Raw genomic sequence first — 26,084 nt, 5'->3', positions numbered from 1 at the left:
ACGTCAGCACCCATACAGACGCATACTCTAAATTTGTCCACGGATCGACTTTCCTGCAAAACGCGCCATAAGCGGATTACCCCGGTTTATGAAGAGGGTTCAATTAATGAGAGAACCAAGCTTGTTCTTAGAAAGATAATCCGCTCCAAGCCACTCAGCCAATTTGCTCCGAGCCAATTTTCTCTAAGCCAATGAGTGCGCGAAATGTCATATTCAGTACATGTGCTAGCGCGCATGGCAACGGACCCCAAAATGTCTCATGAAGGAGCATTTACTCGGGGCCGTGTTTAGCATCCGTGTATATGTGCATGTTTTGTTCGTCTTCCGAAGCGACGAATACTAAATTTGGAAGTTGGTGACTCTTTTTCTTTCTTTCTCTTTCTCTCTTTAAATGCCTTGAGGTTAGGGGACCAGCCCTTGGCGCTTTTCTGTCCAAACCTCCGATATGGACTAGTCGCGACTCGAGGGACCTATACAGGTCGCTGATCTCGACAACTAGCGCAGTAGAAAACAGGCCGTGCCGTGCCATGTGCCAGCTCAATACACACTGCTCGAATTTAAGCAGGCAAGCGAGCATTTGTTTCAGAGTGGTTTGCCCCAATTTTTATTTAATACGCTCTAATCCTGCGTAGGTGTGTTGGCTTGGCGTAAGCAAGCTTCCAGTAGCTCAGCCTTTTTCGGGAAAGCAATGCAAGGACGACCTCCTTCTAACGTTTTGATGAACGTTGTTAAACGCACAACGTCTGGTTCACCCGGTTGCGTTTAGAGCGACATGGACAACACGCGCATATGACATCAACGAAAAAGTCACCGGGAGAGCTGTTCGCCCCATACAATATGAGACGTCATGCCAGTCGCACCTAACTGGTAAGGCCTCTATGAGTCACGGTTTGTCTCTTTGACACTGTCGTCGCTGCTGTTTCTGTTGCGGGGACACAAGCAACGCAATTTCTCTAGCTTTACCGGTGTCGGGCAAAATACTCGATAAAAGTATTTAAGTTAAGTTACAAAATACTCGATAAAAGTAATTAAGTTAAGTTACTAAATACCAGCTTCATAAAGTATTTAAAATACTACTCAAGTTACTTTCACTGTAAAGTATCTTGAGTAGAGTACAAAAACTTAGAAATGTAATTCAATTACTTTTGAAGATACTTCAGTGGTGGAACTCATGAAATGTACTTGGGAGCAGCCACGAGACCAGCTGAAACAGCTGTTTTGGAGCAGGTTGGGAGTAGTTAAAACTACGTTCTGGAGCAGGTTACGAGCAGCTCAGATCAGTTTTCATTGCACTTCAGCTTGTGTCATAGACAAGCACGGGAGCAATTTCAATCGTGCTCGGCAGCACAGATGAACATGAGTAATTAGGGACCTAGGTAGATGGGATAAGTGTAACAGATGCGATAACTTGAAACTTTGTAAGCCTTAATGAGAATCAAAAAGCAAGTACCCTATGTTTCTGAAGATAGTGTCCTTCATATTTTCTGAGTGGCTTTAAGCTGCTCAAAATGCAAACCAGCACTGCTTATCGCACAACCCACACGTGCTCGACATAGTAATTATATGTGCGAACCACGTGACGTGCGTAAGCAACGGACGTGCAGTTGCACGGAGGAACAGGGCAACAAATTTTTAGTTTATTTTATTGTGCAACTCGATATCGAAGCAGCAGACTACGATTAACGAAGTTATCGTATTTGCAGTGATAAGTAGGAGCAAGGTTAAAGGGATACTTCAACGTAATTTGAAATATTCCCGTCGTGTTCAAAAATAGGTTGAATAGGATCCACAATATCCGTAAAGACAATTGCACGTTTGTATCTTGAGCCTGGTGTCTGTATTTTTCGTTATAAACGGCCCACTCTGGCAAGCGCTCGGAAAAGGCCCAGCGGAGACCACGTGACATCCAACGCAATCGTGACGTAGGTCGTCTCGAAACGAGCAAAGCTACGGCGAGGCTGACGTCGAGAGGATGGCCTAGTTGTTCCAGCCACCGAAGGGGCTGCTTTTGTACGAATTTTGAGTGACGGGTTAATCTTCTATAATCTTGTAGGGGGACAATAGCGACTTCTGCGACACACAAAAGGCATTCTCGGGAAGAGGGGAGTTCCTCCTTCCCCTCTTCTTTCGTCGTGGCCGGAAGCGAGACACTCACCGTCACAAGCTGTCAAGGTTCCTAGACGAGCATTACAAACGAGGCGCTAGCGACATCCACCAGGTGCTCTTTGCTAATCGTTTAATTCGTTTTAAAATTCCTTTTCGAGACTTTTTTAACAAGATATTGGTATTTTCGATGTGATACTCCTCCTTTGAACACATATAGACCAAAAAATGAACGCCGAAATTTCGTTGTAGTATCCCTTTAAAGTACGCCGAGTAGATCTACCAATCGCGTAAAAGCTGCCGGCCGGCAAGGTTTCGGATCCGACCGCTTTCAGTTCTATCAAATCACGATTTATCTTGCGAGAATAAGGTTCCAACTTCTAACAATGAAGTACTAAAAGGAATATTTTGCTCATCTGTTTTCAATCGACTGACGTCCGGATCTCGGATTCCGGGCGGCAGACATCACCTCAGCCGACTTGCTTAACCGCTTATGCATGAAGAATAACAATCCAGTCGCAGGTGGTGTAGCGCTTAGTCCGAGTTTTTTTGCGCGCTTCCGACTGGGGATACACAGGGAAAATAAACAGAACAAAGGATATCAAGGCCGATCAGGCTAAACGCGCTCATTGTTGCCAATCAAGTCAATAAAACCGAAACCAAGACAAAATAAAAAAAAAAGTCTTTTGGCGCAGGTGTTGCGATTTGGCGCATAATGGCGCGAGGTACTGGCTGTGAGGCAGTTTCTGCAACATGGCGCAGACACATGCGTCTGGCGCAAAATGGCGCAAATGGCGCAGCCGTTCCACCCCTGTACTTCCGCATTGCTTAATTTGTATCGACGTCATTGACAACAACAATTATACAGCTGCGCAAGTCTGGTTTACCAGAATTGTTTATTAGCACGCAGCAAACAAGAAAGGAAAAAAAATCGTAGGGCTATTTTATGCAGTTCAACTTTAAGGAGCAGGGTATTGTCACGAATGACAAATGATGAGGCGACGAATAACTGAAGAAACTAAACTATACGTTTAATGGGGCGAACTTATGCCCAAAACAAAATATATGAGAAATGCTAGCGTCGCAGACATCGATGTCGGCGACGCAGCAGGATCGAGCGCTAAAACAAAACTGACTGCAAATGAAAAAAAAACTGCTTGTTTTGTATGTTTATACAGCCTTGATCGGGCCTCAACGGGTTATTGGTCTCTTTGCTGTAGGACAACGCAGGAATACACGTCTGGCATGGAGACTTCTGCCCACAGCCCCAAACCGGAAGTGCGACCGACGCGCCACCACCGCGCTGTGACGTCACAAAGTTGAGTTGGTGTATTCCCTATTAGGGGAGTTCACTATAAACGAACTTGGGATACGGATATGAGCGGACAGATAATAACAAGAACCCACATAATAGCCACGGCAGTGGTCGCACCTTCTTCAAGTAGGTTGTGTTCAGAAAGGCACTCAGCATTCGGGGACGCTTTGTTGGCATTCTGAGAGGTCATCCAACTCTTAGTTCATTTCCTGTCCTCTTCTCTGCTTATCCATGTTCCTTTACAGACAGTGTTCGCGAGAGCAGTAAGTGACGAACTGACGACAAAAAGAAACGAAACAAAAGAAAACGTCGACGTTTTGCCGTAGCGGGGTCAAAAATACAAGCAAAAAAAATATATTTTATTTCTTTATGAGTGTCCACTTCTCTTCTTTTTGTCATTTTTTTTTAACTTAAGTCTGCATTGTTGTCGTACGTCGCTTCCCGGTCTGCGTTGCGCCTCAGGATGGCATCTCTATTTCCGTAAAACCACACCTTTTGTTATAATTATAATGCAATTAAATGCAAAGGAGCAAGCGAGCTGGACAAGGATGACGAAAATAATCCCTGGAGAATGGGAACAAGAGGGACAAAGAACCAACACAAATCTCCAAACACAACTAGTTGTTGTTTAAGGATTTTTTGGGGAAAAACTCTGTAGAAAGGCGCCTTTGGGAAAGCGAGGGGAAAACCTTCATTGTACTAACTTTGGGCTGAAATATGAGTCGCTATCGTCAAAAAAGCGATGTGTTCACGATCTTAGTCAAAGTCACCGTAGCTAATTGGAACCAGCTACAGGATTTGGTTGCTCGAAAGAACGTTCACGTTTGCTCGTGCCACGCCCACACTCCTTCACACCGAAAAACTCGGAAAATGGCGGAATGTCAAAAATGTATTTAAGATAATCAGTACAAGATACTCGGAATTGTATTTAAAATAGAGTATAAAATACTCTCGATGAAAGGTATTTGCAAGATACCAAGAAACTTCAAAAAGTATTTAAGATACAGTATCTTGAGTAGAGTATTTGATAGCACAAGTCTGAGCTTTACGTTGATGGCCATCGTGCCAACCACCACAACGTGCAATCACTGAAGTCACACATGACGAACAGATATCGCGAAAGGACCTCTTCCGGCAAAGAGAGACCCCGCACACTGGTGTCTACTTCAGCAAGAGACGACTGGCGACATTGTAAGACAAGCAGCGAACACCCTGTGTGTGGAACTTAGGTCCTCCTCACCTCGGCGCGCGGTTCAAGGTAGGTCCATGGTGGGGTACGGGCCGTTCGTCGAAAGACATTTCGTAATAGGGCAACTCGTCGCAGGGCCGTTCGTCGCACAGGGCAATTCGTCATAGGGCAATTCGTCACTAGGACAACTTGTTGAAAAACGGAAGTTTTGAAATAGCGCTTTGTCTATATCGAACGAAAAGAGTCGCCAAAGGTAATATAACCCGACGCTTTTGTTTGGTTCTTGTTTGTTTCTCCTGTTTGGTTCTAAGTTGATAAACATCTTAGTTAACCTTGGAAGCATAATGTATAATGCTTTGAGGATTACTTTGTTATACACCTTCGAGTACACAGTCTTTCTCTGGTTCCCCTTCTGACAAAGGTTTCCATTCAGTTTAGCCTAGAGGGTTTCGAAGAAGGATCTGGAAATGCGGCGCTTTGTCTGTACGGAACGAAGAGCGCCGCCGAAGGTATTATAACCCGACGCTATTCTTATCAGTTAACTATTTTTAAGTGTTACGTAGCTTTGTTATTCAGCTTGTGTGTAGTATCCTGTTTAGAAAGATTAGTCTTCTGTTTGGTTCTAAGTTGATAAACATTTTAGTTACTTGGAAGCATATGTATAATGCTTTGAGGATTACTTTGTTATCCCCCTTCGAGTTCACAGTCTTTCTCTGGTTCCCCTAGTGACAAAGGTTTTCATTCAGCTTTGCTTACAGGGTTTCGAAGAAGGATCTGGAAATGCGGCTTCCAATGTACTCATTCATGAATCGGCGGACTGCTATAAAATGTTTGGTTTCCCGTCAGTCTTTGAAGTCGCCATGGAAATCATCCAGACGGAGAGAGGTGGGGAGATGCTACTTTTTCAGGGATTTTCCTACACCGCCAACCGAAGAACTGAAACCAGTGTATACTGGATATGCCGGAAAAGGGAGAGCTGCAAAGCAAAAATAACAACCGATTTTTCCAAGCTTCAAATTTTGAAAGCGACGAACGACCACAGCCGCGCTCCAGAACCGACCGAAATCAACTGTCTGAAGGTTCGATCAAAAATGAAGACGAGTGCAGGTGGGGACGCATAAGATTTACTTCGTTTTTCGTGATAGTTCTGATGATAAACTGCATTTGATAACATATATAATTTATTTTCAGTAGAAGGACGTGACCAAGCTCAGCATATTCTCTTGGACGCGGCTGCAAGTATCACCGACAGCACTGCGTCACAACTGCCCTCTACGTCAACTCTACGTCGAACCATTCGAAGACAGAGGCAATGGGCAACATTTAATTATGCCCTCCCACCCTGCCGAGAGGACATCAAGCTCCCAAGAGCGTACACGGTGCGTACATAAAACATTACGCGGTTGATTTACATGCCATATAACATTACCATTATGCGGTTGATTTACATGCCATATTTGTTTGTAGGTGAACTGACGTTCCTCTTGCACGACAGTGGCGAGGGCGACGTCAACCGGCTCATCCTATTTGCAACACAACGCAACCTGGAGTGTTTGGGAGGTGCAAGCGCCTGGTTTTGTGATGGCACGTTCAAGGTGGTGCCCTCCCTGTTCTATCAACTCTACACCATACATGCGCTGAAGAACGGGATCACCGCGCCCATGGTGTACGGTTTACTTCCAAAGAAAGCTGAGTCAACATACCTCAGGTAAGTTCCAATTATAATGTTGCCCTATTAGGTGTTATCTCAAGGTATTGCCAATGGCTGTGCAAACTCTACTACTTTTTTATCTTACCAGGTTCTTCACAGCCGTCATTGACAACGTTGGACCCTGCGCTGCACGGACCCTGTACACGGACTTCGAAATAGCCGCTATCAACGCCGCTCGTGACACTATTTCAGAGGTCCAAATTCAAGGATGCTTTTTCCATCTCGCCCAGTCCGTTTATTGGAAGCTTTGTGCCTTGGGTTTTCAAGCGCGTTACGCCACGGACGATACATTTGCAGTAAAGGTTAGTCTCTTTTGGCCTGTAGACTGTTGTTTCCTTTTCTGTATATATTGCTTATCAGTTTGTGTAGAGTTTCAAAACATTTTCCTTTTATTCCAGATGAAAATGCTCCCGGCTTTGGCATTTCTGCCTGCTCGGAACATTCCTGAAGCTTTTCAGGACATCATGGAAGCATTTCCTGCTGAGGCGATTCAAGTAGCGGACTACTTTGAGGATGTTTACATCGGCCGACCGCGACGAAACGGGATCAGCTCCGCCCAGTTCCCTCCAAAAATGTGATCCGTGCATGAGGCAACGATGGGTGGAATGCCGCGGACCAACAAGTCCAGTGTTGCCAGATGGTCCCACCAAAATACCGCCAAACGACTGGGAGGTATAGCCCAAATATAGCCAAAGCCGTAAAAAAAATATAGCCCAAAATAGCCAAGACTAAAACAATGAATTTTAAGCCTTATATTGACAATTTCTCGCGCTCATACAACAGATGTTACAATTCCTGTTTCAACCGTCAGATGCGCCACTTTTTGTGTACAATATGTTACTTGTGAATTTTTCAAGAAAAGCTTCGAAAGGATGAATATCCCTACAAGGCTGACCCGTCCTTCGTAGGTTCTCAGAAGTACAAAACACACAAAGACACCTTTATTGTGAAGCCCGGGAGATATGATCATACAATAAAATAACAAAATACAGAAGCAGAACAGTCCTAACCTTGGGTGTTTCAAACCAGAACCCCAATATCTCAGTTCCTTACTAATACCCCCCGTCTCTTTTTCTTTGTGAAGAATATTAGTGTCACTCATTCATGTTCACGTTATTTCTGATTGTGTTGTCTTTTCTTGTGGTGGGCAACGACTGGAAGGTAGTCAATTGTTTAGCAGTGAAACAGCCGATTTCTCATTTTTACAAACCTGGGTGCATAAGGATTCTCACAATGGGCACGAAAGCAGCATTTGGAAAGTTCAGTCTACATTCGGGCAGAGCCATATGCGTCCGGGTTGAAGGCGCGCTACCGGGCCTGTGGTAATTGTGCAATATGGTTGGTTTGCTCCACTGCGCTGTAGGGAGACCGCTTGAACACTACAAGCATTGCTTCACTGCGCAATGTGAAAACCCCGAAGTTTGTAGAAGTTTGAAGCCTTTCTCCTTCCTCTCCCTCCTCTCGACTAGCCAAAAGAGAAACTTTTTTGTTTCGAAACTGATTAAAAGTTCGAAAATCAACTAGCCGAACCTCAAAGTTCGGCGTCGAACCTGAGGTTCGACAAAAGTTCGCCGCATTTTTAGAAATAGCCCAAAATAGCCATATAGCCAAACACGAAATTTTGACGCCAACTAGAAAAAAATGTAGCCCAATTTGGCTATATATAGCCCAATCTGGCAACACTGCTGGCAACAACAGTGTGGAGGCATGGCACTACAGGCTACAGGTAATTTCTTCTATTGCCTTATTCATGCCGCACGCGCAATCGACAGTGTGTACGACTAAAGAGACGTTTGCGCGCACGAAAAAAGACAAGCACACAAACGTCCTGACGGGGCAAGCGCACCCCGTCCTGACCTCTTTGTGCTTGTCTTCTTTTGTGCGCGCAACCGTCCTTTAGACAAACATGCAGCAACTAGCCCAACAAGTTTTATTGGACAGTTTGTATCTCGTGCTTATTTATAAAGCCCTCGATATCATTTTTTGCAGAGCAACGTAAGTTGTGCTTCACCTAATCTCTGGGCGTTCCTGGGGTCACTAAAAAAGGAGCAAGCCATGACGGAGCTGAAGCTCAGCCAAGCTGCAATGGGGTCGTTTCCAGAAGGGTGTCGCGGAAGCGGGCCGGACACGACAGGCGACTTCGGGCCATCCTTCATCGCTATGACGGGACCAACAACTTGAATGTCGTCGAAGCATGTGCCATAAGTATCTCTTTGTGAACACTGGTAAAATGCTATCATTAATAAAACACTTGTATTTACGCACCTGAATGAGTACTCCCTTCTTATTAGTCACTAGGAGTGGTGCCAAGGTTGTGGTGGTCAAGACATTATTACGCAGTGCCTATAAAAGTTAGTACAAACTAATTTCATGGGTGCGGGAAAAAATAAGTAAATAAAGGAAGAGGGTCACTAGTAATTGCATTCACCTAAAAAAAACTATGCTCAATAAGCAACAAAACCCATAAAAAATTATCAGAAAGAGTGTTTCACGAATTGTCATAGTGGCGAACCGCCCTATGACGAATTGCCCTATGTGAGGAATAGCCCTGCTACCAGCTGTCGTGCGACGAATTGTCATTCGACGGACGGTCCTCAAACTAGTTCTTCAAAAAAAATTAACGAAAGCTCGTTCCTCGTTCCTTCTGATTTTTGGAACGCGTTCTCGTTACAAATTAGTAATACATATGGGGAACAGGAACTCATTTTTGTTGCAGTTAAATAAATGGAACATATCGTTACATATACGTTACTTTTGTATTTTGCTGATTACCACAATTAGATCAAGCAAAGTTTTTTTGTTTTTTTTCTATCTATTCCGTCAAATGGGAGCATACTAATTTGAATTCTGGGATGGAAGGGCTCCAGGAGAAGAAAACAAGCGGAAGCCGGGTTTCATTTGTTGATATATTCACCATTAAAAATCTCAGCTTTTAACCATGTTCATGTTTGTGGTGGGCGATTCAGACGAGCCAAATGTACTGGTACCCTATATTGCACGAGCGTTTTACAGCAGCCTCATATGTTTCAATCTAACAACGTCCCTTGTTCAAACTTAACAACAGTTCCTTCTCAATGTTGCTGTGCGCAACACGAGCAAGTTAAGAAGAGGGTAGGTCTTTTAGAAGGTCAGTCTTGAACACTACAAGATCTTATTCGTGAAGGTTAGATTCGTTGTTCAGTTTGAAGGTGGGAAACAAGGGGAGAAGGAATAAAGGTTAATGTTTGTGTGCCGTCTAACCGACCTATATTCGGGATACAAGGCTGCGTTCGATATCAGTAACCTGCTCTTTGTTTTAACTGTAGGTCTTTTTTGTGGAAGTTCAGTGATGGCTGTAGTCGGCCTTAGATTTCTGGATGTATGAGGATTCGCGAAAGCAAAGAAAGTAACTGAGATTGAAACGTCCCTCTTTCTATGTATATTCCTTGGACTAAACGTTTTGCTTTTAGTAGCGCAGTCTCGAGCACTGAAAAAAAATCGATGACCAGTAGCTTTCCTGCGCTCGACTGTTACCAAGCGAGGACCACACAAAATAAATCATAAGATAAGTAACCAAAAAGTTAACAAGATCCTGCTCTTCGTAATTTTTTTTTTTTATTTTTAGAATTTCTATTTTTAATATAAAGAAAATACCCCATGGGACAAAAACAAAGGAACGCTGTTCATTTTTCCGTTCCAGGAAGAATGGAACAAGTTCCCATTCCAGTTCCACCGATGCAAAATGAACGGAGACGTTCCTTCTAAAAGGAACACGTTCCAGGAACAAACCGTTCCTTGGAACGCCGTTTCCTACAACGCTGGGCAGATCCTCCTCACCTCGGCGTGAGGTTCACTGAACTCCTTGACGTAGTCGTTGGAAACCTGGTCTTCCTTTTATCCAATTCTACCGCTTCTCCCTGCGGTTGCACAGGGTAGAGTGGTGAGTTAGAAGCCTCAGCTGTCCCTCGAAATCTAAGAGTTCATGGCTTTCACGGTTATCAAATCACAACCTACCTTTCTCTAGGAAGTTCAATTCGAAAACCAAAACAGTGGTTTGTGTCGTGACTCTGAATTACAATGCCCCGTTGTCCTGAACGAACCCTGACAGGATAAACGGTAAACTTTCTTTGGCCAGTACTACGAGATATTGAAGGAACCTGGAGAGGCCTCTTCTGATGACCGCTGAGCCTGTGCTCTGATCCAACTTATTTGTCAAAACTGCTTTATTGTGTTTTTTTTTTTTTTTTTTTATCGTGACATTTACAGTTTAAGTGTTTTGAATGAATCCGACTTGTGGAAAAGTTTACCGGTGAGTGTCATTTTTTATTATTTTATCGGATCTATCCGAATAACACGGAACCCTAGCTATAAGCTCCTTCTGACGGGCAAATGAGCGTTTGGAAGGGCAGGAGGAGAGCTTTGCGCGCCAAGAATCTTAGCGACCATGGCTATGTAGGTTCTTATTTGCAGCCTGTCGTGCGCCGCTGTCGTGCGCAGCAGCGTGAGAAGGGAGGAGCCGGGACGCGGCTGCAAAGGGAGAGCTCCGAGCCCAGCAGCGACACGAAGCCAGTTGCCATTACACCTCTGCTGACCGCACGGCAGTTGAAGCGCCAGTTCACGGACAAATGCGTTCATGTGGCGCGCAATGTATGGGACAGTCTACTTTCGGGTGTACAAGTGCAATATAAATCTGAAGGCGTTTTTTTTTTTTTTTTTATTTTCATTTGCGCTAAATTTATTTACCGTTTCTGAACAAACACCAAATCCAAGCACATCTCGTCAGTCGACCTTACCCCGTTCATCCAAATAAATCTTCCACTACTAGTACAATCGATCCAATACACGATTGCGTATATCATTAAGCAAGTGGCAATACAAAACCAACGTTTCACTGCACGTCCGGCACGGAAAGGCTGTAGTGCTAACAAAAGAAAGCGGAATTCCACGGTGCTCTGCGCAATAAATCCCCCGTTCGAAATAAACTGCTTGTAGCGGGGCCTCCACGAAATAAGGTTCTGGTCACGTCCACGCCCGGGAGTCATTTTTTATTTATTTATTACCAGAATATTTTTGAAATTAAGGTTTCAGTAAAACCTGGATCGGCCCCGGTCAGCCTGTGAACGCCAAGGACGGTTGCCTAATTCGATAGTTGTGCTGAGCACGTTCACAAGAAGTGTCTCTATTTGAGATCAAAGGGCCGAAAACGTACGAGAGGGATTACTTGGCAAATCTCGGATTCCTTCTTTCTTTTTTTGGGAGAGGCAATCAAGTGTTCCCGTGTACAGCGAGTCCAGAATGGCCGATGCTACTGACGCCTGTGGCTTCCCAAATGTGGGAGTGCGTCGACTGTTGAGGATACCTAACCCTGTGTCTGTTTCTTTCGACTGGACTCCACTTGTTCATATTCGAACGATCACTGCCTCGTGGCTCACTAGCTCCTTTTACCATTCAAAAGAGGGTAATTTCGAGCTCATCAATGGACGGTTTCTACTTCAATTTCACGAGAGGAACGTTTAAAACAAATTCTGCCTCTCCCGTATTATCGTGGCAAAGGCAGCAATAACACAGAATGTGATGCAGCGCCGAGCTCGATGCGATTTTAGCGCCGCTGTTTTTGCCTTAGTGGCAACCCTTGGAAGGCCGCATAGAAGATAGGAGAATATTAAAGCCCCCCGATACCATTCACGCTTGCGTTTCTTACAAGTACCGACAACCATTGCTTTGCGAACGAGAAAAACACGTGACACAAGCAAGTACTTTGTGGCGCATTTCCTTTAGTGAATGTTGAGCGGTTGTTGAGTGATTTTTGTTGGTATCTTTTTGGGCGTGCAAGCGTGCGGCTTCAAATCCACCAAGGGAGTTGCACATTAAAAAAAAAGAAAGTAAAGCCGTGATATGGCTTCCTCGCGAACGGCTCATCTCAAAAAGCACACCAAAGAAATAGAAAACACACACACGCACACACACAGAGAATGGGAACGCGCCATCGAGGAGTGCTGTGAGCAGCGAGCGAGTGCTCCCACTCGTGGGGAAAAAAAGCACGCGAACTAGCTCAACCCGTCGCGGCCAGGTGAACACATCAAGGGAGTTTTAGAATAGGGGTGGGGGGATCGGTGGCCGAATGGCCTAGCGCACACCAGCTCGGAGCACGTGAAGCGAAAGCTCGCGCTGCAGAACCCAGGGATCCGGTGTTCAATCCCCACCCCTGCCTGTTTCGATCTGGATGAGTATTGTACCGGCGTGCAGTCGTGTATCACTACTGCCTGGTGTACGTTAAAAACACCAGGCTAGCGGTTGTACCGCACTGGCTAAATTGCTCATCCACAGCTGGAAGACAAGTCGCCCGTTGAGGCAGACTAAGTTCTAGGCTGTATAAACATACACACACCCCAATTTCTTTTTTTTATATGTATACTATAGGGGGTTTTTACGTTTATGGGACCTATAAGTTCCTGCGTAGGCTTCCTACGGGAGGCGAGTTGTGCGTCTGTTTTCTACGTGCTACCGCGCCGCTATTCGCCAAGACCGATTACGAGTGGAGCAAAGAATCCTATGCCGTACAGGAAAGTTGCCGATACGGTCGCTTCGCCGATCTTGCACGCGCCCCGGAGCATGTTCCCCTTCTTTTGCCTCGTTCTCCGTCTTTCCTGTTTTAGATGCGCGGCGGCGCCGCGGCGCCGCTATTTGCCGAAGTGCGTTACGTGACCGGCCGCAATCGACGGAGCACGGCTAATATACACGCGAGGAGTGGCTTTCCCGCATAACTTATGATTTCAAGATGGCTGAACGCACAACTCTGGCTCAAACAGGAACTCCAGGGGGCCCCTAAGAAATAGGGGCTTGCACCACGCATGCGCCGAACCGTAATTGCGCTTTGGGTTAGCACGCTGCCTTCAAAGGGACACTGCAACAAAATGTCGGTGCTTATTTCTTGGTCTATAGGTGTTCAAGGGAGCAGTATGGCAATTAAACACATTAATCTTTTGATTATAATGCAATTAAATGCGAAGGTGCAAGCGAGCTGGACAAGAATGACGAAAATAAACCCTGGAAAAGGGGAACAAGGGGGACAAAGGACAAACATAAATCTCCAATGGGGGGTTTTATTGGAGATTTATGTTTGTCCTTTGTCCCCCTTGTTCCCCTTCTCCAGGGTTTATTTTCGACATTAATCTCTTGTTTAAAAAAGCACGAAAATGAGTTTTAACTAAAGTCAAACGATCAGCAAGTGGACCTGGTGCATGTCGCCAGACCCTCGTTTGTAATGCCCGTCTAGGAACCTAAAACTCTGTTTCACAATAACCTGGTGAACTGTGGAGGCTGCGGCCACCGCGACCCAGTAAGAGCGCCGGAGCAAGGCACGTGACAACCTTCTACGGAAGCGCGGCACAAGGAGGACGGGGAGGCCGCGGGGCCTTTTTACCGCAACAGTAACCGCGTGCCGCAACAAAAAGTAGTTCTATGCTCGTTTTTCCTTTAAAAGCAATTGAACTCTCGCGATTCCATCACTATCCAGGTTATATAAAAACGAAAAAGCGAATATTTACCAATTTATAAGTTTATATGATCCTTAAGCCAAAAACGTTACGCCACATCCGCATCCGCTCCTGATTTTTGTCTCCTCGTAGCGGCATTGGCGCAGTGGCCGTTGGAACCTTTAACGTCGCTTCTTTGTTTCGGTTCACCGCTCCGTCGGTTGACCTGTGAGAAAAACCCGATGCACTGGGCTTAGAAAGGCGATCCGATATAGCACGTACAGCTACGCGCCTGTAATACTCCTCGGCACAATACCTTATCTGTACGGTTTCCCTTGTTCAGAGTGATGTCCCAAAATTCTAGCTTAAGATATCCATTTTGCCAGAAATAGTAGTAACACCTGATATCAAACGCCTGCAAACATTGTCATAGTATTTACAGAATGCCAAATAATTAAGTGTTTTCCTCGTTTTCGTATCTGCAGTTGCTGGGCAAAGAGTGAATGAAGCTGGCCTGGGCGACTTCTGCCGTACGTTCCTCTGGAAGGCCCTGCGAAAGCTTGGATTGCAGTATGTTCGACGCAGCAGGCAGTCGTGTGGACTTGGTGGCTTGGCGAATAAGATATCTCTGCGGCATCCAAGAATGCAGAGAGCAGGGACGGCCTATCTGTTACCTTGACGAGACGTGGCTCAACGCAGGCCATGTTACCGGAAAGGTATGGGTGGACGCTACCGTGCAGTCTGCACGCGACGAAATCGAGAGAGGACTCACACCCGGGGTAAAGAATACGTCTGGAAAGGAGGGGGAGGGGACGGGAGGGGAGGGGTGTCTATCATCTTGCACGCTGGCGGTGAAGATGGATTCATCAACGGTGCTGATGAAGTCTTCCGCGCTAAGAAGGGCTCCGGCGACTATCATCAAGAAATCTATGCGAAGCGTTTTGAAGCGTAATTTGTTTGCAAGTTGCTACCCAACCTGAAGCCGAAGAGCGTGATTGTGATGGACAATGCGTCCTACCGCTCGGTCAAGCTGCATTCTTCCCGTACGAGCCGCACGAGGAAGGATTAATTGCAGTCCTGGCCATAGTCGTAGACCACGGGGGGAGGGGGGGGGGGGGGGGGGGGTGGCGTCGGGGCTCGTGCTTCCCTGTACCAGGGGAAGCACGAGCCTCCCTGTCTCGGTAAGGATCCTAGCCCAACAAGGGGGGGGGGGGGGGGGGGGGGAGGAGCAGGGCCCCGGGCTATGATTCTTACCGAGACGCTGTTTCCGTGCCATGTAACAAGCTTTTAATAGTGGCACGTAAACAAAATAGCGCACACAGCGACGAACACATGGCAATATACATACGCTGTAAAATGTAACCCTTAAAATAAACTACCGATAATTGCCGGTGTAAAAAAATTAATTCCGAGAGGGGTAGAAGAATATTGTATTCCGTTGTATTTTATGCAGAAGGAGCACTAGCAGAATCGTTACTATAGGCTTAGCCGTTCAGATTCCTCGACGGAGCACGGGACGGGTGAGCGCTGTAATATACAGCAACGTGATGCGTAAGGGCGACTAGAGCAATAACCTCTCTTCGACCTAAGTCGCGTTTAGCACAGACTCTTCTGACCGCAAAACTACACGACGCGGAGGAAAGACGTAGACATTGCACATGGTTGAAAAAACCCGAGACTGCGAGTAAACGACACAACACTAAAAAGTCTAGCACTCGTGCCCAATCAATTAGAGGCAGGATTGCAGTCGGTACTTTGTGTTCCGTTTTATGAGTACGAAACAGAAAGCACTTGTGGCAGCCACATAACGCAACCTGTGTTAAAAATACAATGACACAAATATATCATTCGAAGAAGAAATGAAATTAATAAAGATTTCCACAAAAAAAAACGTGCATCGCCCCCCTTTCCCCCTCCCCCCCCCCCCCCCCCCCCCCCGGGTCTGCTGGACGCGTTGTGACGTTCTGGTGTACGGCACGTAAAATTATCCAGGAATCGGAGACGGTGTTGACGTTGGTTTAACATTTTGCGATTTCAGAACGCAGAGAAGGGGGAAGGAAAGCCAAATGGGGGTATGTGATCACCTCCTTTCGTATTCGCCAACGTTACTAGAACCCTCAGTTGGCAAACTCACCGTTGAAGCCTGGGCCGCTGGCGTCTACCGAGACCGAGCTAAATACGACAACAGCGCCACTCTTTATCATTTGCCGTTACTGTGGTCACCTTGAGCTTTTAGAAATCATGTTTTTGCGTAAAAACAAACGGAAAAAAACTCTTTTTGTAGTAACTTTTATTTGCGTTAAGTTCAAAATGAGGGGCGCGGGATGTTTTCTAGAATTTTTAGTTTGCAAGGTTTTGCAGCACAATTAATATTGTTTTTATACAACCATTCCTCAGCGGTGATTTCAGGTAGTGCGTTCCGACCTAGGCGCATCCTAACTTCGCTTGGGAGACGGGGGTGGCAACCTTCCAGCGTACCTCTTTCGGCGCCAAAATAGCCGATTAAAGCCAAAGTAAAAGACACGTGCAGTTCCTCGAGTGGCCGCTGCGGAAGAAATGGCGGCGCTGTGATCGCCATTACCTTGGCTCTTGACTACGGATCGGCACCACCTTTTCAGAACAGTCTCCATGGCAGTTTTTCATCAGTCTGGTTCTAGTAACGTTTGTATTCGCTTTATAGTTTCGAGCGTTTTGATTTTCTAATGATAAGATAAAATGAATCATGCCACTTCCAAGATATATGAAGCGTTCGAGTCGGCACGGGTGTACATCTAAGCAGTCCCACAATTCCCCTCTCCGTGATGTCTCTTGGGAGTTTTAGGAAAGGCCTATTGCAACGTAAAAGCGGAGAAAAAAAACAACCAAAGAAATATTTCAATGCGTATAGGGACTTCACCGGGTGATAGAACCGCAACGCGTCAGCAGTGTTGTACGAAACGGCGTTCCAAGGAACGGCGTTCCTGGAACGCGTTCCTTTTAGGAGGAACGAAGGAACGCCGCCGTTCCATTTTACATCGGTGGAACTGGAACGGGAACGCGTTACATTTTTACTGGAACGGAAAAAGTAACGGCGTTCCTTTTCTTCGTCCAGTGGGGTAATTTTTATTTTATTTCGAACAGGGAAATTTTGAAATTACAAAAACAGTATCGTTACGAAGTGCAGAATCTCGTTACCTTTTTGGCTACTAATCTTGTGGATTCTTTTGTGGGGTCCTCGCTTGCTAACAGTTTCGGGTGCAGGAGAGCTGGTGGGCATTGATACTTTTTTGAGTGCCGGAAACTGCTGCACAAAAGCATGGCTTTTAGTCGTAGGAAAAGACAAAGAAAGAGGGTTGTTTCAAGCTCAGCTACTTTCTTTGGCTCCACGAATCCTCATACACCCAGAAATCTAAGGCCGACTACAGCCATTTGTGAACTTCCAAAACGAGACCTATAGTTGCAACAAGATCACAGACTGCCAGACATTGAACGCACCATTGTATCTCGAACATTGGTCATTTAAAAGATACAAAAAAAAAAAATCATTTCTTCTCTTGTCCCCCCCACCTTCAAAATAAACAACAAAGCCAACCTTACAAAAGAAGTATTTGTAGTTTCTTAAGACTGACCTTCCAAAAGCTCACCCTCTCCTTGACTTGCTCGTCTTGCGGACAGCAACATCGAGAAGCAACTGTTGTTAAGTTCGAACAAGGAACTTTGCTCAATTGAAACGTGTGAGGTTGCTGTAAAACGCCCGTACAATGTTGGGTAAAAGTACATTCGGCCCGTCTGAATCGTCCACTACAAACAAGGTTAAAAGCTGAGATTTTAAACTTGAATATATCAGCAAATAAAACCCTGCTTCCGCTTGTTTTCTTCTGCTGTTGCCCTTCCATAACGGCATACAAACTCCTATGTTGACTACTAATGGAATAGACAAAAAAAACTCTGCTTGATTAAACTAAATATAGTAATTACCAAACTACAAATGTAACGTATATGTAACGATACGTTCCATTTTTTTAACTGTAACGGGAACGAGTTCCTTTTTCACAAATGTAACTTGTAACGGGAACGCGTTCCAAAAATCAGAAGGAACGAGGAACGAGCTTTCGTTCCTTTTTTTGAGGAACGTGTACAACACTGCGCGTCAGTGTAGAAGTGACGTAACGCGTTCCTATAAACGTCGGCAACAAGTAACGTTAATATACTTTGCGCGGAGTAAAAATAATAATAATAATCAACGAGTGACGCGACGTTGCAATCGGACATAGTGGATTAATGTCTAATTCTGTGAGTTAGGGTTGCGGCATAAATTTTAATTTCACCGAAAGCAAAGTGCTTTCGGTGAAATTAAAAGGTATATTTACTTATAACCATGGACAGACTATATTTAAGATGGTATATAAGGTGTTTGTTTGTTTGTTTGTTTTCGCTTCAAATTGTCGGCCGTTTTACTTCTGAAGGATCCGCTCAATTTCAGATAATTAATTTCTTTGCTTTCAATGGCGTCCGGAAAGATGCTTTCCCTTGAAAAAAAGAAACAACCTATTTTCGCCATTAAAATGTTCAAACTTGCAGTAAATAAAGCTTTATAAAATGCAAAATTTCTTATCCAATCAACGCTAGAGTGCAAATATTTTCTTTCTTTTATTAAAGGAAGTTCAAAATAATTTATAACTGGTTTAGAATCTGGGTAACGCCGTAAGTTCAAACATTTCCCATATATAAAGCGCGCTGATGCAATCTCTACATAAAACGAGGCAATGTACCCCTCATCTGTGCTTGTGAACTAAGTTTTTGAATGGGTAGTGATAAACGAATATGTATTCCAAATTTAGGAAACAAGATCTGAACGTATACTATCATAGATCTCAAAATCTCCCCTGCCTTTTCTTTTTTTTTTTTTTTCGCACGTATTATAAAGGATTACGAATCGTCTTTAGCCCAAGAAATATCCTCGACCACAAGACGACTCGTTCAAAACGCCGAACACTGTGACTAAATTTAAATGTCTTAAGACTCAAATACATTAAACAAGCCAAGTCCCGTTTGTTCGTTAGCACAAACACATCATTACTTCGCAAGACGGGGTTCGAGAAGAGGCGGGATATACTACTTTCCAAAAATCCCTGCACGCAACACTGCGTGCGTTTCATAGGATCTTTTTGGATACGGAAAAGAGTTGCGTGGTTTCAGTTTCAATTACCCCGTTGTCGAAATTGTGAATCTCTGCACTGCCCGAAAATAAAGACAGCGCTCGTTTGCGTTGCTGCACTCATTCATCTTTGCGAGAGCCGCCTTGGAAACACGGACCACCGGCAGCTGCCAGGACCTTCCTAGACTCAGCGAGGAGTAGAAGAACGGCCGGCTGCGTCCCATACCTTTCGTGCGGCCTAGTCACCACTCCAGAGGGTAGTAATGACCTACCCGGCTTACGGGTCACTTAAGAAGCCTGGGTCATTGCGGAGACAATAGAACAGTATTATCGGTCCAGTATTCTTCAACTTCGATCTTCCTATTGTAGTTTCGTGTTTAGCTTCGCACAAACTCTAGTATGTCAAAAGCCGCCCCCTCCCCCCCCCCCCCCCCCCCAAAAAAAAAGTGCACCTACATTTTATTCGTATTGGTAGGCAACACAAACGGTACTATAAATTTAAGTGAAGACACGTATTCCGAAATGCAGGCACTGTAGTTGGTCATGACGGGATGTCGTGAAGTGAGATGGGGAAACTCGAAACCGAAACTTTTGCCAGTGGGTTCCAAATATGCTTTGCGCGGCACTACGCCCCTAGGGATCGCTTCGATCTTGTAAGAAGTATATTGGTGGACTAACGAAGGAGCGACCCTGCTGGGTCAGCACTCTGGCGCCTGGGCTGGCTGCACTTCAAAACACTTGGGCGCTTCTTTTTTTCTCCTTCGGCATCGGAAGTGTTTTCCTACGCTTCATTCCCGTGATTTATTCTTGCAAATTCGACAAGGTTCAAGTTCGGCAAACCTCTAAAAAGAAAATATAATTCTTGCGCCGGATTACGCGTGCGCGGAACTTTCAAGGACATCCGCCGCCGAAGTTACAACTTAAATAAGCAATACGCGCCGCGCAAATATACTTTTTTTTTGTATCGGTCTCTATTTTGAGTAGTTATTTGAAACGTTCCAACTTTTTCAGCGTCTCTTGCGCCCGCGTTCGTTTCAAGGACGAAGATTATTGGAAACCAAGAGCTAATCAAGATGCAGGAGCCACCTAATTTAGGAGGTTACCCTCGGGTTGCACACACTTCAACGATGTCCAATTGGGCAATGACGCTTGAAGAATGACGGACCAGACACGATACAAGGGTGGCCGAACCCTCGTGTGACTCTTCAGGGGCCCAATGCAGAGAGCAAGTCGTCTGCTTCTTTTGCAAGAGATGCGGTGACGTCAGAACGACGCCGAGCTCCGATTGGCTTTCATAGAAAGGATAGTGGGTACACCTCAATGCTATACGCCTTCAAGTCTACCAACATTTTTTTTTAATCAGCCAATCAGATCTCGGCGTTCTGACATTACTGTAACCCTTGTGCAAAAAGCAGACGTACTTGTGCCCCGGATAGATCTCTTTCGAAAGTCACGTGCCAATTACTAGAAGGTCGTAACCACTAAATGAGCTCCGCTTATACGTGAACGATCTACCCGCTGTTATTTCTTAATGTAAAATTTTTCAATACGCCGATGACACGCTTTTAGTGTCGGATCATCTAGACTATCATGTAGCCATTCAAAATCTTCAAAATGATATTATCTCTACAATGGACTGGTTTCGGGCAAATTTAATTGAAGTGAATATGTCGAAAACAAAACTTGTCTATTTTAGGCACCCGCTAAAGCATGTCGAACTTTCCGTCCCAGTAGCTAGCGCTGCACACTTCCCATTGCACATCGTGCTATTGCGAAACTATTCCATATTTGAAAACAGTTAAATACCTAGGAATATATTTCGACAGTGATTTGTCCTGGTGCACGCATATGACTTATTTATGTAAAAAATTAAGAAGTGTGGCATGTTGTCTGTATGATATTAAAATGTTTCTGGCTTTTTCTGTGCGAAAAATGGTAACGCATGCATTGGCTTACAGCTATTTGCGATACGGTGTTACCATCTTTATGGGGTGCTCCCTCTTCTAGCGTGCGAGAATCAACTCCTTGCTAGGAGGTATCTTGAAAAGTGTTTCGTTTGACAGGCCAGATGTCTCAAGGGCGTGTATATTTCAAGAGCTCTGTCTGCCATCTTTCGGGGGTCTTTTTAGGGAAACGGTTGTGCTTCGCCATTTCTGGATTTCTAGTTTTATTACAGCCTACATTGCGCAGCGACCTATGAGGCCATCGCTCCGTTTCCAAATGCCGCGGATCAGAACGAAGTATGGTGAGCGCACGAGAGTGTATTATGTTCCGCAAATATTTAACAGCCTACCGGAATCCTTTCAATCCATAACTTCGAGGAAAAAGCTCAGGAAGGCGTTACGGAATTTAGAGCTATGAGGTTAAGCTTTGTTGTTGTTGTTGTTGTTGTTGTTGTTGTTGTTGTTGTGGTTGTTGTTGTTGTGGTTGTGGTTGTTGTGGTTGTTGTGGTTGTGGTTGTTGTGGTTGTGGTTGTGGTTGTGGTTGTGGTTGTTGTGGTTGTTGCGGTGGTTGTTGTGGTTGTTGTGGTTGTGGTGGTTGTTGTGGTGGTTGTTGTGGTTGTGGTGGTTGTTGTGGTTGTGGTGGTTGTTGTGGTTGTGGTGGTTGTTGTGGTTGTGGTGGTTGTTGTGGTTGTGGTGGTTGTTGTGGTGGTTGTGGTGGTTGTTGTGGTGGTTGTGGTGGTGGTTGTGGTGGTTGTGGTGGTGGTTGTGGTGGTGGTTGTGGTGGTTGTGGTGGTTGTGGTGGTTGTGGTGGTTGTGGTGGTTGTTGTGGTGGTTGTGGTAGTTGTTGTGGTGGTTGTGGTGGTTGTCGTGGTGGTTGTGGTGGTTGTTGTGGTGGTTGTTGTTGTTGTGGTGGTTGTTGTTGTTGTGGTGGCTGTGGTTGTTGTGGTTGTTGTGGTTGTTGTTGTTGTTGTTGTTGTTGTTGTTGTTGTTGTTGTTGTTGTTGTTGTTGTTGTTGTTGTTGTTATTGTTGTTGTTGTTGTTTTTTTATGGTTATCAAAGTTTTTTTTTCTTTCTTTTCCAGCACTACAAGTGTACCTTGTGATTCCGAGAATGTGTAAATTTTGAAACTCAGATAACTTTTTCTACTTTTTTTAGAACGTACCTTACTGCAATGTGTCTTTCTTTCGTATCGCCCCCTGCCGAGCCAGGTCCACAAGCCCTTGAGGATTTCACCGGCTCGCTATTGTACTTTCAAAAATGTATTTTCTCCAAATAAAACTATGTTCTATGTTCTTAGAGTATACGATACCGTTGTGGGCGCCACCATCTTGGTGCTTGCGCAGAGCAGAAGCAACTGCCGATTGTCATGATTCAAAAATGCGACTTCCTCTGCATTACATTCGGTGTAGCACGTATATTGTTTTGCTTTGACGCGAACTGCTCAAACATTTGTGGAGGACGGAAAAGCGTTTCCTGTGATATCAAATAAAGCTTCAGATAACTGGTAAACACGATTTTAAGCTTCAAGATAGGTAAGTATCGTTACACTGAAGCCCAGCTTATTTTGTGGCACTAGGTGCAACAACTAACATAACGTGCAGGTCATTCCATAAGTTAGCGAACGTCGGAGAGCGGTCAACGCTGTAAGAGCAAACGAGCCAATCAAAGAGCGTCAAAAGTGCAACGTCATTGCGCTCGTCCCCTCTTCTGTGGTTGTGTTTTTTTCAGTTTTTGCCTTATAATCCAACCAAACGCATAAAGTGTGCCGTGATGTTGCTGATTTAATCCGTCATACAGGGATTCAACAGCTGCCAGAAAAAGGGTAGTTTTCAAAATAGGTCTATTGCGGCTCGCGGGTATCTACTATTTATAAAAAAGCAGCTTCCGTTTCGTCGTCCTTGTGCCACCCAATGAGCTAGAGGGGCTTAGCGATAAACAGGGGTTCCGGTCTGTACTCGAAAGTGACCCCCTAAGGCCGCTGCCATTGTACGCAAATGTGACCACTCGTCACGTGACCAAACCAAATGCATGGCGTCACAGAAAAGATGGCAGCGCCCAGGCAATGGCTGGCCCCAGCTGGGCTGGAGCATTGGCCGGAGCTTGTCGGATGCTTTGTTCGCTGTCGTTCGCCTAGGCGAGTTGATTTCAGACGCGGAAGCCGTCATATGAGGCCGGTCGAAAGTGACTTCAGAGTTCAGCGTGGTGTCTCACGTAGGTATAACGTGAAAATACGGAGGAATGCTGCGCATTTCGCTGGTGATCGACAGGGATACGGCCACTAAAAAGACAATCGGCCCTGGATATTGGTAGGATACATTTTAAGGCGACGTTTCTGTGCTCTCGTTGACCACAGGAATCTCAGTGAAGCGCGTGCAATGTATCTGGATACACAGTTTAGCTATACGGAAATTGCGTGAGTCGTGCTTGGCAGTTTGCAATCGTGGTGCCGCTTTGTTCAAATAACCGAACGTACACTTTGGTTGTGCGGCGCACCGGAGAGCTGCCTTGAAGCTGGTAGTTCCCGTATTGCGCTAAATGATGGTGTGCTGCTTCCCAAATTGTTCTGGCGGAGGCGTGCACTTTCCCGGAGCACAGGTGCGCGGCGCACAGGTGCCTTTAAGCTGGTAGTTCCTGTGCCGTGCTTTAGCTGATGCTGTCCTGCTTCCTAAATTGTTCTGGTGTAGACGTGCACTTTCACGGAGCACAGGTGTTGCAGTTGGTATTGATTCCGCTGGTCTGTCGCACGTTTCGTCGACATAAACGTTTTATCAACACTTATTACGCGCATTGCAAGCTGTATCGACATTTCATCGCGCGTGTTGCCTACCCAGCTCACCCATTCATGGTGAGCTGGGTAGGTAGCCTGCAGTGGCTCATTACCAGAAAAGTGTTCCCACATCCATTTCAGTTCAGTTCGTTCACGGCAGTCGCCAAACGCCGAGGGAGACGATTTATTCGGACAGAATGCCACTAAAGCAATGCAGCTTCTTTAGTGGTCAGAAATCAGGATAGACTCTCTTTCGTCAGTTTTGTTATATTGTCACGGATGCTTGTTCTAGTCTTATCTTCTATCAATATTTACTATTCTGGAAAGTTGTAGACCGTGTTCGGCTGTCATCGTATGTTTTGGTGGAGATGCTAAGTACTTACCCATAGCCCTTCACTCTGTGCGCACCCTGGTGGCTCCTCAGCTGAGTTGCCCGATAACGGGACACGGGTGGCGGACTATCCCTCGTCTTAAACCCCCGGCGAGCAGTGAACCAAGTCCTATCCCGAGCCCGGCAGAAAAACCGCAAGACCGAGCAAGTACCAAAAGAACGAACCTCGCAAATACACCACGAAGAACCTGAAATCCGAGCCAGTCGCTGCTACCAAGAAGAAACACAGGACTTCGATCTCATGCCAGAAAAACCGAAGCTGGCTAAACCAACAATGACAAACCTGTAGCAACAAACAGCGTTCGCTCCCGTCATTGTTTGCATGCCCGTCGCACCTCACACTCCGACGCCCCTTCACGCAAGGTGTACGAAGACGTCGAGGACTGGATTGAACAATATGACCTAATCGCCCGCCACAACGGGTGGACAGGCAACTAGCTCCTCAGAACCTATACCTCTCGTGGAAGAAACTGCCAGGCACTGGTCTGAGAGCCATAAATCCTCCTTAACGTCGTGGGAAGTTTGCAGGATCGAGCTGGAGTGCACGTACTGTACGTCAGCCAACATAGACGAGAGAGACCCACAATCCGGATGCTGTCCAGGACACGGCCCCAACGAGAGCGTCACCGCCTTCGTGAAGGATGTTTTGCGCCTGATCGAGCGGCCACGCCGACCCTGACACTACAGAAGACAAGAAGCTAAGAATCTTGTGCTTATCTGATGAGGGTCACCACCTTAGGCTGCCTTGTTCGCAACCCCCGACAACAGTCGAAGGGTTCATATCACAGAGGCTTCCAACATTGAACGTGCACTGCATGCCCGAGCCTGTCACAATCAACAACTTCCAGGCCAGCCTCCCAGGCATCCGCGACATCATCTACGACACTGTTTGGGAGGAGATCAGGAAGCTACTTCTTTCTATCAGTTGCCCGGCTTTTATTTTGATTGCCGAGATTGATTTGGAACAAGTTCAACAGGCATTTAAACCGAAAACTTCTGCGAGCGAAGCGGCATCTGACAAACCGAGGGCGACTTACGCCACGATGGCACGATGACCGCCACCGGCTGCCCTTTAGTATTCAATGCCAGGGTGTCGAACCGGAACCGACCCGAATCGAAAACCGGAACCGAACCGTTATTTTTAGCCGAACCGGAACTGAACCGAACCGAAATCTTCGCCGCCATCTTGGAGCTGAACCGGAACCGAACCGAAAAAAAATATAACGGTAACCGGTTCAAAACGGTTCAAGGTATTCTTTTTTCGTTTTTGTTAGTATCACAAAACGAACATATGGGAATATGAAATTGGCGGCTGTATTTCTTTTTATTGTTCGAATTGTCACATACAGAACTGCAATGCATGGTAAACTGTGGGTTTCGTGGCGCTTTTGTACTGGCACTATGATTAACCATGTGTCACGTTGTCACGTGACGTCATGGTGTCAATACATGCTGTCAAGTAATGTCACGTGACCCTGTGACGTCACGTGACTCACTGCGTCAAGTCCATTTAATTTGAGAAAGTCACTAGATGTATTAACCTTGTTGACAGCGTGACGTAACATGATATCACGATTTTGCACCGAGTCACGTGACACCGTGACGTAAACAATTTTCATAGCCCAGAATCGAGTGCTCAAGTTCATGCCAATCAGCATCGCCGAACATTCGGGCAACGGCTTGTGTTCAATTAAAGATGATAATAGCCCAACTCTAACAATATCTGAAGCTCCAGCCCAAGCTTTTGCTTTCTAAACCCTAGCGCATGACTATGATGAACACTGACGGTATATAATTAGCGTCAGATCACGTAGCTGCTTGTTCAAATTGCGAGTTGAGGAGGGGATCGACAGCTATTTGTTTCTTTATTTTCTTTTGCATCTGCTTTTTTGTTTTTCTTTTCGCAAGCTATCAACGTCAGGGGTTACTTCTTAACAGTATTTATTGAAAGTACAAAAACAAATGTTGCACGACCAATTTTACATTATTGAAGCACCCAAAAATGTTTTCGTTATTGGGGAGGAGGAGCGACCGTGACACCCCAAGCGGTTAACTTTAGAACTACACGGATGGG

General features: G+C 45.5%; 1 protein-coding gene and 1 pseudogene across 1 annotated transcript in view; one reads left to right on the top strand and one right to left on the bottom strand.

The window, feature by feature from the left end:
* The window catches only part of LOC8052061 (RING finger protein nhl-1), a 247,621-nt gene that overhangs the window by 68,772 nt on the left and 152,765 nt on the right, over nt 1-26,084 (bottom strand). The gene's annotated exons all lie outside the window — the stretch shown is intronic.
* Nucleotides 5,435-8,537, top strand: LOC120844040 (annotated as a pseudogene).

Source organism: Ixodes scapularis, unplaced genomic scaffold, assembly GCF_016920785.2.
Source record: "Ixodes scapularis isolate PalLabHiFi unplaced genomic scaffold, ASM1692078v2 PGA_scaffold5__190_contigs__length_132052651, whole genome shotgun sequence".
Classification (NCBI taxonomy): domain Eukaryota; kingdom Metazoa; phylum Arthropoda; class Arachnida; order Ixodida; family Ixodidae; genus Ixodes; species Ixodes scapularis.
This window is presented reverse-complemented; position numbering and strand designations above follow the sequence as displayed.